This window comes from Rana temporaria, chromosome 2, assembly GCF_905171775.1.
Source record: "Rana temporaria chromosome 2, aRanTem1.1, whole genome shotgun sequence".
Lineage (NCBI taxonomy): Eukaryota > Metazoa > Chordata > Amphibia > Anura > Ranidae > Rana > Rana temporaria.
In genome coordinates this window covers 356,045,083-356,052,389 of record NC_053490.1, presented here as the reverse complement: position 1 = coordinate 356,052,389, position 7,307 = coordinate 356,045,083, and the positions used below count along the sequence as shown (strand labels likewise).

General features: G+C 46.1%; 2 long non-coding RNA genes across 2 annotated transcripts; one reads left to right on the top strand and one right to left on the bottom strand.

The window, feature by feature from the left end:
• Nucleotides 1-1,166: 1,166 nt before the first annotated feature.
• Nucleotides 1,167-2,207, bottom strand: LOC120927139. The gene is made up of 3 exons (XR_005747040.1): nucleotides 1,998-2,207; nucleotides 1,570-1,752; nucleotides 1,167-1,478 (listed from the first exon to the last, which is right to left on the bottom strand). It is a non-coding gene; the product is annotated as an uncharacterized LOC120927139 (long non-coding RNA).
• An 802-nt stretch (nucleotides 2,208-3,009) lies between these two features.
• On the top strand, nucleotides 3,010-3,980 carry LOC120928639. The gene is made up of 3 exons (XR_005747270.1): nucleotides 3,010-3,149; nucleotides 3,395-3,577; nucleotides 3,669-3,980. It is a non-coding gene; the product is annotated as an uncharacterized LOC120928639 (long non-coding RNA).
• Nucleotides 3,981-7,307: the final 3,327 nt, after the last annotated feature.

Sequence of the window (7,307 nt, the reverse complement as noted above, 5' to 3'; positions counted from 1 at the left end):
AGAGAATTTTTTAGTCCGCAGCCCCAAGGTATGACCGGTTCCAGCAACCATCGCCAGCGTCTGGTTTACATGGTGCGGGAATACCTAGGGGCAAGATCAGACTTGGACACCTTCCCCACCGAAAATCCTCTGGCTTACTGGGTGTTGAGGATGGATAACTGGCCAGAGCTTGCACAGTACACAATTGAGCTACTGGCTTGTCCTGCATCCAGCGTTCTTTCAGAACGCACATTCAGTGCTGCTGGAGGCTTTCTGACCGATCACAGGGTGTGCCTCTCCACCGACTCCGTCGATCGACTGACCTTCATAAAAATGAATCAGGCTTGGATCAATACCAGCTACCAAGCACCTGATGCTGATGTAACTGAATAATTTTTTGGAAGTGTCAGATCCCTTGGAGACTGCCTATGCTAATGCTGAGTGACTATCCTGTTATGCTGACTGAATATCCTTTTCCTCCTCAATGATCTTGCTGATAGCTAGTAAGAACATTGTTGGTTCTGGGCACCGCCACCAGGGGTGTTTAACAGGGGCGTGTAATAAAAAAATTTTATGCAATACTTTGCATGTGGGTAAAGAAAAATGTGGCGCCAGTGCGACTCAACTCCAACTTAGGTGGGAACTCAAATAGAGTAAGGCGTTCCTAAACAGGAGTGATCTGAGTGTGTACTCAACACTGTGAAGTGTGGTGAATATAAGATTGAGAAAACTCCAAAATGTCGAATATTTGCCACATAAAAAGGAAACTGATGTGAAAAAAAGTGTGTGTACGCCTATGTAGCAGGAGTATCTGTGAAGCAAAAAAGTTAAACTTGACAAAACCCACAATATAAGTGTTAATGTGAACCTCTGAGGATCTGCATAAACCTGCTATCAATAGTGTCCTTTTGAGAACCTAGAGGGAGAAATCAATGCACCCAATAACTAGCAATTCACATATAAAGGCAGATATGCTATAAGTTCAGAAAAGAGTCTTTTTGTGGAAAACCACCTTAAAGCGTTTGGGATGATATGGATCATCAACACAATTCCCCTGTTGGGAATAATATGTATATAATCCTTCGCTTGTATAGAAAAGAGAAACAAGTGTGGGACTTTAAATGTGCGGGAAACTGTTTGCAATAAATGGGGGGAATGAATCAAAGATAATAAATCTGGAATAGGTTTAAATATTTTATTACTTTCACATAATGCACCGTCCATGACTATATTGCACTATTGAAGAAATAGATAAACATATATGTTTCACAGATTAGTTGGGGGACAAGGTACGTGGGCAGTGACCCAAATATATAAATGCAATGAGTACAGCGAGCTGTACTATATTATTGAGACATAAAATAGATATCACATATTAAAATGGAAATTACATCGCATGACACTGCAGTGATAATACATTAATGCATGAGGTATAGAGCTCTACGCGTTTCGCGACTGTTGGTCGCTCATCAGGAGCAGGCATGCATTACATTGGTTATCTGGAACGACATAAGCACATAGCTGGTTAAACGGGGCATCCAACATTTGTGGGGGCTGAGGACTCATCAAAAAGCCCCAGATGGTACTCACCAGGTTGCCGATTGCCGCCGGCACTAGAGTGAAGCTCCGGATGGACCCCAGGATTGGGGTGGTCACTGCCGGGGACTAGGGCTGGAGAATGAGGGGTGCAGGGCCCGTCAGGAGAGCGCACCCAGGTGGCACAGGCATGAGGCATGGTGTATTGAATGCACTGTGGTCGGTAAGGAATGATGGCTGTATTGGAAATAAATGAAGAATGTATTATGTTTGAATGGGATATGGAGATATGATGAAAAGGAAAAGGGGGGAAGGAAAACAAGCAAAGGAGAAGGAAAAAAGAAAAAAGAAAAGGAAAGAGAAAAAAAAGGAGAAAAAAGGGGGATGGGGAAGAAAGACAAAGAGAAATGGGAATATAAAGATAGTAAAGTGAGGTGAAGGTACTGGGTGTGGTGAGGTATAGGAGAGAGGAAGAGGATCACCTGTGAGTTCCGAGTGTGCTGCATGGAGTGATGACATGTGAAGAGCCAAATGCCTGTACCTGCCATAGGTTACACCCTCTTATAGGGACCACCCCCCCAATGTTACCCGCCCAGAGACACGCATACGAGGGGGAGGAGAAGGGAGGCGTCTGCATTGGTGCGGGGTAACCGCCCAATGATGCGGCGCCGTTTGACTCCTGTAACCCCTCGTGGATGGTGTACCAATACACCGCACGGAGACCTAGTTCCGTGTCAGGTGATGGAGGCGTGACATCGACACGCACTGCCCGCCCATCCGTCCGTGCGTCTTCGGAGCACAGGACGGAGAGCGTGTGCAGTGAGTGTTGCTGCCCCCGGATAGGACCCACAGGGGGCCGGAGGTGCCAACACCCTTAACCCCATTTATTGCAAACAGTTTCCCGCACATGCTTCATTTAAAGTCCCACACTAGTTTCTCTTTTCTATACCTAATTAGGGATGGAGGTAATTGACCCATTACCTCATTTAAAGTCCCAACCAACCCTCCCCCCGCCCACTTTATATACCATAACTAGGGATGGAAGCATGTATTTTACGGGACTACATTTTTGTCTATTTTGTGCTAATATCCAGTACTGCATTATTGTTGTTTTTCTAAGTGCTAGCAGCAATGTGCTTACAACTGTTTCATTAGTATCTGTCACATTTTGAGTACGGCTGGGTATTTTGGGCCATTCCACATCTGTTCACAGGTTCCCTGGCGCTGTCTGGCTAAGGGTGTTGGCACCTCCGGCCCCCTGTGGGGTGTGGTCCTATCCGGGGGCAGCAACACTCACTGCACACGCTCTCCGTCCTGTGCTCCGAAGACGCACGGACGGATGGGCGGGCAGTGCGTGTCGATGTCACGCCTCCATCACCTGACACGGAACTAGGTCTCCGTGCGGTGTATTGGTACACCATCCACGAGGGGTTACAGGAGTCAAACGGCGCCGCATCATTGGGCGGTTACCCCGCACCAATGCAGATGCCTCCCTTCTCCTCCCCCTCGTATGCGTGTCTCTGGGCGGGTAACATTGGGGGGGTGGTCCCTATAAGAGGGTGTAACCTATGGCAGGTACAGGCATTTGGCTCTTCACATGTCATCACTCCATGCAGCACACTCGGAACTCACAGGTGATCCTCTTCCTCTCTCCTATACCTCACCACACCCAGTACCTTCACCTCACTTTACTATCTTTATATTCCCATTTCTCTTTGTCTTTCTTCCCCATCCCCCTTTTTTCTCCTTTTTTTTCTCTTTCCTTTTCTTTTTTCTTTTTTCCTTCTCCTTTGCTTGTTTTCCTTCCCCCCTTTTCCTTTTCATCATATCTCCATATCCCATTCAAACATAATACATTCTTCATTTATTTCCAATACAGCCATCATTCCTTACCGACCACAGTGCATTCAATACACCATGCCTCATGCCTGTGCCACCTGGGTGCGCTCTCCTGACGGGCCCTGCACCCCTCATTCTCCAGCCCTAGTCCCCGGCAGTGACCACCCCAATCCTGGGGTCCATCCGGAGCTTCACTCTAGTGCCGGCGGCAATCGGCAACCTGGTGAGTACCATCTGGGGCTTTTTGATGAGTCCTCAGCCCCCACAAATGTTGGATGCCCCGTTTAACCAGCTATGTGCTTATGTCGTTCCAGATAACCAATGTAATGCATGCCTGCTCCTGATGAGCGACCAACAGTCGCGAAACGCGTAGAGCTCTATACCTCATGCATTAATGTATTATCACTGCAGTGTCATGCGATGTAATTTCCATTTTAATATGTGATATCTATTTTATGTCTCAATAATATAGTACAGCTCGCTGTACTCATTGCATTTATATATTTGGGTCACTGCCCACGTACCTTGTCCCCCAACTAATCTGTGAAACATATATGTTTATCTATTTCTTCAATAGTGCAATATAGTCATGGACGGTGCATTATGTGAAAGTAATAAAATATTTAAACCTATTCCAGATTTATTATCTTTGATTCATTCCCCCCATTTATTGCAAACAGTTTCCCGCACATGCTTCATTTAAAGTCCCACACTTGTTTCTCTTTTCTATACCTAATTAGGGATGGAGGTAATTGACCCATTACCTCATTTAAAGTCCCAACCAACCCTCCCCCCGCCCACTTTATATACCTTCGCTTGTATAGTTTTGATGCGATGTATATCCTCAGCAACACATTCCAATCAACTTTAGGGGAGAAAATAACTGGTTACCAGATTCCAATGACCCGAAATCATCAGAAATCATCCATACAGGTCTTTCGAACCCATCCCTGTTTAACCCACCTTGCCCAATGGCCCCAAGTGTAAAGGTTTTTAGGGATTTGGTTTTGAAAGATTTGGATGACCTTCCCCCCAAAAGAACTTATTCTGACCCTAACATCAAGAAGGGCCTAAAGAGCTTATGCGAACGCAAGGACCTTATTATCCGCCCTGCGGATAATGGGGGAGGGATTGTCATTCTGGACAAGTCAGCCTATCATGAGGAGATGCTGAGACTATTGGGGGATACTGGAACCTATACCAAACTACTTTCAAACCCTACCAACAGTTTTAAAACCTCTCTGACAAAGCTCATTGAAGATGGTACCCGGAAGGGAATTCTGGATAAAAAAGAACGAGCCTACTTGATCCCAAAAGTACCACGGATTCCGGTGATGTACTTTTTACCAAAAATTCACAAAGATAGTGTCCACCCCCCGGGGAGGCCTATCATTAGTGGGATACACTCCATAACAGCATGTTTGGGCAAATATATTGACTTCCATCTCCAACCTATAGTCAAGGATATCCCCTCCTATTTGAAAGATACTAGGCATGCCATCTCACTCCTTCAGGACATAGTGTATGAGGAGGGCATACTGCTGGTAACAGCGGATGTCGCTGCTTTATACACTAGTATCGCTCATGATTTAGGACATCAAGCAGTTGAATGTTTTTTGGAGCGTTCTGAGATTCTCCCAGTTGCGCAAAAGAGCTTCATTATGGAGCTCTTGCAGTTCGCTACTGCGCACAACTACTTTTGGTATAATGGTATACCTACAACGCAAAGGAGTGGCAATGGGGGCTAAATTTGCCCCCAGTTTGGCAAATATTTTCATGGCCAAGTGGGAGGAGGATGTCGTCTATGCTTTCAATCGACCAGAGATAGTACTCTGGGCTCAATACATAGACGACATCCTCCTCCTATGGAGGGGGGACCTGGAGTCCCTCAATGATTTTATGGCCATTTTGAATGCTAATGACTTGGGTATCAGCCTCTCCCATGAGGCTAGTTACTCCAGCATTCATTTCCTAGATTTGGAGATCTTTGTCCAAAACAATCAGCTAACCACCAGAACATACTTCAAGAGCACTGACCGGAACGGATATATTCCGGTCAGTAGTTGTCACCACCCATCCTGGCTGTCTTCGGTACCCAAGAGCCAGCTGTTGCGCATCAGACGTAACTGCTCGAACACTGAAGACTACCAGGTGCAAGCGCAGATCCTCAAACAGAGATTCATGGATAAAGGTTACCCGGGTCACTTAATAGACAGGGAAATCAACAATATAGCGATAGTGGATAGAAGCTCACTCACCGTGGCACGACAAAAGGTGGTACGAGAGTCTAAGTTTAAGAATTCTTTCTTTACCACGTTTTCAGTGCAGTACAGACAGATAAAGGGAATTATCTCCAGGCACTGGAAAGTGTTGAAAAGCGATGGAATCTTGGGGCCATCGCTTCCCGACAATGCTGGAGTAATTTATAGAGGGGCCTCCTCTCTGAGGAACCAGATTGCCCCTAATGTCCCCGATCCCCCTGTAAAACCGTCCTTTTTTCCCCTCTCAAAGGGGTACCATCCCTGTAGGAAATGCTCAGTGTGCACCAATAATATATGTGGGAGGAAGAAGACCACAAGTTTTAGATCCACCTATACGGGGATAGAATACCCCATGCGTCACTTTTTCACATGTGCCACAACCAACATCGTATATTTGATCACCTGCCCTTGTGGAAAACAGTACGTTGGTCGTACCATACGGAGCTTTTCCACAAGGGTAGGTGAACATGTGACTAAGATCCTGAAAGGCCGTACTAATCACACGGTACCCAGACACTATGTGGAGAAGCACAACAAAAAATTAGAAGGTACAAGCTTCCAGATTATTGACAGGTTTGTTCCCCACTGGAGGGGGGAACCCAAAACTAGAGGGGTTTCTAAGCTGGAAGTATTCTGGATATACCAGCTGAAATGTTTCGTTCCATACGGGTTAAACGTCGAATGGGACGTTAACGCCTTCATTAATCAGGCTTAATGTTGTGTTTTTTCTCTACTTGGTTGATCTGGGACTATTGGAAGACATATGATTGTGTTTGGTTTAATACATTTAGATGCCTGAAAAAACATTTTCCTGATTGGACAATACATGGCTATGGTACTCTAATAGATGTCTGGTATTTCTTATATATTGTTTTTAATATTTTTTATTATTTTCTTTTGTTCAATATTGATCCACTTGTCTGGAATCAAAACCTTGGGATCCACACTTCCACCTTCCCAGTGAATATATGAATTCCTGGATGTGTACATCTTTGGTTTCCATATGAGGGAACTGTGGAGCATTCTAAACATTTTTCTGCTATCAGTGACTTCAATGAAGCGCTATACCCCTATTTGCCCACAAGATGCCGCTCTCCTTTATGCAAACACTTGACTGCATAGCGTGAAAATGAGGCGTGATATGCATCATGACACGCGGATATGCGGCACCACGTTATGGAGGGCGTGTGAGCGTGACGTCACGGCGCTGCACGGGGAAATTCCCGGATATGCGGCGTGAAAACGAGGCATGATTCGCTCCGTGACACGCGGATGCGCGGCACCAGGACGGGGGAGTGATGTGCGCATGTGCGTGACGTCATGGCGCCATATGTGTGACACCCACGCTCCCTGGTCCAATGGGCACTAACGAGGCGCCGAGAAATAGATAGCCACCAATTGGGAGCTGGAGAGGTATTTTCAGTATATACCCCCATGGACCATATTGGCCCCTCCCCATCACTTCCGGGTTTTGGATTGCAACTCCAAACACATGCCCTTGATTGGAACGCACGCCAGAGCCAGCTGTAGGAGCGGGGAGAGATTCCAGACAGGTGGGTACTGGGCTATATATATGCAGTGGATGGCGCAGACCCTTGTACACACCCCAGTAGAAGTCCTTATAGCGACGAAACCGGTAGGGTACAGAGGTCATACCGCCATTACCTGCACAATCTGTGGATTTACTTCTGC